At 38.2% G+C, this 3,672-nt stretch overlaps 1 long non-coding RNA gene across 1 annotated transcript; it reads left to right on the top strand.

Annotated features, from left to right (window-relative positions):
* Positions 1 to 365: 365 nt before the first annotated feature.
* On the top strand, positions 366 to 977 carry LOC147364793 (uncharacterized). Its single transcript, XR_015133720.1, has 2 exons — positions 366 to 475; positions 543 to 977. It is a non-coding gene; the product is annotated as an uncharacterized LOC147364793 (long non-coding RNA).
* The last annotated feature ends 2,695 nt before the right edge of the window (positions 978 to 3,672 follow it).

The following is a 3,672-nucleotide window of genomic DNA, read 5'->3' as shown; positions in this document are numbered from 1 at the left end:
ATGGGCAAGATTGAAAGCAGGAGGAGAAGGGGATGACAGAGGATGAGATGGTTGAATGGCATCACCGACTTGATGGACTTGAGTCTGAGAGAGCTCCGGGAGCTGGTGATGGACAGGGAAGCCTAGATGCTGCAGCCATGTGGCCCCAGAGAGTCAGACAGGACTGAGTGACTGAAGTGAACTGAACAACAGAGAAAAGTATCAATTTGTTGCTGAGTGAAATAAAAAGATACAAATAGAGATATTGTGTTTATGGGTTGGAAAAATTAGTACTGAAAAGATATCAATCCTTTCCAATGTGTGTGTGTATGTGTTTGTGTGAGTTTGAAAATGAAAAGGCTAATCCTAAAATTTGTATAGAAATCCGCTTTAGGTGCCCGTAGCTGCCAGAGTCTGCCCTAAATGCACGTCCTGATCCTTGTTTCAGATGGCGGCCCACTCAGTTTTGCAGACGGGAGCAGCAGCCCTCCTCGAGGTTGCCAGCTAGTGAGGCATTGCCAGCGCATGCTCACCAGCCACCGAGTATGGGCGCCTGGACCGAGGGTCTGAGCTCTGAAGAGTGGTGACCAGCAGAGTTTTAGAGCCAGCAGCAATGGCAGGAGCACCCCAACCCAAGACAAGGCTAAGCTGCAGCAGGGGCAGAATTTGGAAGTTGCAAGGACCAGTGGCAGCCATCAACTTGGACGTGGAAAATACAGGCTTCAATGTTTTGTTTTGTGCCGAGTATCAAAGAGGACATTCTTAATGTTAAAGAGCCAAGAAACGGATTTGGCACCTTTTTTCTAGGACAGTGGAGTCATTAAATTCATAGTTTCCTAGTATTGTCCCTTAAGCAAAAGTAGCTTTTTTGTACTTGTAAGTATTGTATGCATTTGTTATGCTGGGAGAGAGAAAATTCCTGAAATTTGTATCTCCATGCAGTTACCATAGATGTAATAAAAGGATGCTCTTTTGTAAAAAAAAAAAAAGAAAAGAAATCCAAAGGGCTAAGGTCAGCAAATAAAATTGACAAAGAATATAAAAGTAGTTGAACATACCTACACATGTGGGCACCTGATTTGTGACTAAGGTACTACTGCAATACAGTAGAGAATGAGGATCTTCTTAATTAATAATCATACATCAATTGTGTGTGTGTGTGTGTATATATATATATATATATAAATAAATGACAATTACCCTATTTCCTACCAAACACAAAGATCAATTATAGACAGACTGATTGTGGGTATAAAATTTTAAAAGGTTAAACAATACAGCTTGTAGAGGATAACAAGAAGAGATATCAGAAATTCTGGTCCAAAGGAAAAATTCATCCTGCCACCTATTTTTGTAAATAAAGTTTTATTGGAATACAGTCACATCTTCTTATTTATATATTGCCTCTGACTGCTTTTGTTATATAACAGGACTGAGTGGTTATGACAGAAAGTGTAGGGTTTGCAAAGCAAAAATTTTACTATTTCGTTCTTTATAGAAAAGATGTCAGCCCTTGACATAGAAGAATATTGTCATGTCCTTGTAAGAGGTAACGACTTCTTAATTGAATGCAAAAGTACAAATCATAAATAAAAAGATTGTTAAATTATACTTCATTATCATCACAAATCTTTTTTAATTATTAGACATTATTAAGACAGAGTGGTAGAAAGTTTTTGTACTTTGTTTCTAACTGTGGTTCAGTGTATTATTTGGTCATTGTTATTTTATCCCTGCTTTCTTCTGCCTCCTTAATCCTCCCCTCCTTCCCTCTGCCTCTTTAATCCTCCACTCCTAATCTGCCCTTCCTTAATCTCTAGGGAGAGTCTACTTCCATGACCTAGAGACTTTGGGCTTGGTTTTGTGACTTGTTTTGGCCAGTGGTATGTAAATGGAACTGACATTTTCCATGACTGAACAGATGCTTTTAGAGGCATTGTTAGTATCTGTTTGCTCCATCTCCTGCTCTAACTTTGAACCATGAGAACAGGATATCTCAGACAGTGAGTCCATCTACAGCTTGTTTTCTAGAATGAGAACACTTGTGAGGCCAAACCCAGCCAGGAAAATCTGAGTCCTACTTAATCTAGCAGAGTCCCAAAGAGTTGAAACAGATCTGCAACCAATATGTAAAGTAAATATAAAATATATATTTGTTATTCTAAGACAATGAGATTCTGAGGTTGTTTATTAAATGACATAATCTCATGAAAGCAGACTAACAGATACACAAAGGATAAATATCTAGAAAAAATATTGTGCAAATCAATGAGAAAAATAAAAACAACACAATTAGAAATGTGTAAGGAAGATATCCAAGACAGCCAATAAGCATATAACAAGTTGCTCAAAATACAACTTAAGTGGAAATTAAAATTAAAAAGATATGTTACTACATGTCCACAAGGATGGCTAAAATGAAAGAAAAAAGCCTTGATAATATTAAGTGTCAACAGGGATGTATAACAACTCTAACATATGACAGTGGTTGTAGTTTAAATTGGAATAAGCATTTCAAAAACAATTTGGTAGTATCTACATGAATATATGCATAATTCTATTACCCAACTGTCTACTCTTGGAAATATATCCAATAGAAACAAATATAAATGTGTAAAAAGAGGCATTTGTAAGAATTACTGAAAGTAGTATTAGTTGTCAGTTCAGTTCAGTTGCTCAGTCATGTACGATGCTTTGCGACCCCACGAATCGCAGCACGCCAGGCCTCCCTGTCCATCACCAACTCCCGGAGTTCACTCAGACTCACATCCATCAAGTCGGTGATGCCATCCAGCCATCTCATCCTCTGTCGTTCCCTTCTCCTCCTGCCCCCAACCCCTCCCAGCATCAGGGTTTTTTCCAATAAGTCAACTCTTTGCATGAGGTGGCCAAAGTATTAGAGTTTCAGCTTCAGCATCAGTCCTTCCAATGAACACCCAGGACTGATCTCCTTTAGGATGGGCTGGTTGGATCTCCTTGCATTCCAAGGGACTCTCAAGAGTCTTCTCCAACACCACAGTCAAAAGCATCAATTCTTCGGCTTGCTGGGAGAAATATCCATAACCTCAGTTATGCAGATAACACCACCCTTATGGCAGAAAGTGAAGAGGAACTAAAGAGCCTCTTGATGAAAGTGAAAGAGGAGAGTGAAAAAGTTGGCTTAAAGCTCAACATTCAGAAAACTAAGATCATGGCATGTGGTCCCATCACTTCATGGCAAATAGATGGGAAAACAGTGGAAAGAGTAGCTGACTTTATTTTTTTGGGCTTCAAAATCAGTGCAGATGGTGATTGCAGCCATGAAATTAAAAGATGCTTACTCCTTGGGAAGGAAAGTTATGACCAACCTAGACAGCATATTAAAAAGCAGAGACATTACTTTGCCAACAAAGATCAGTCTAGTCAAGGCTATGGTTTTTCCAGTATTATTTGTAATATCCCCAAATTGGAAACAATGCAAATATTAATCAACACAGACTAGATATATAAATTGTGATATATTTCTTTAAAAAATACTATAAAGCAATGAAAAAAGAAGAAACCACGGTAAAGCATATTAACATAGATGGATCTCACAGGTGTAGTTTTGAGCAAGAGGACCCAGATGCAAAAGAGTATATACCATATTTTATGTTTTATAAATTGCAACAATAGGCAAGCTGATTTTGGAGAAAGAATGATTACTGGTTACCT

Source organism: Bos grunniens, chromosome 10, assembly GCF_055505025.1.
Source record: "Bos grunniens cultivar Pamir isolate PY7600 chromosome 10, Bosgru_T2T1.0, whole genome shotgun sequence".
Taxonomy (NCBI): Eukaryota; Metazoa; Chordata; class Mammalia; order Artiodactyla; family Bovidae; genus Bos; species Bos grunniens.
The sequence above is the reverse complement of the archived record's forward strand: the minus strand, read 5'-3'. Positions and strand labels throughout refer to the sequence as shown.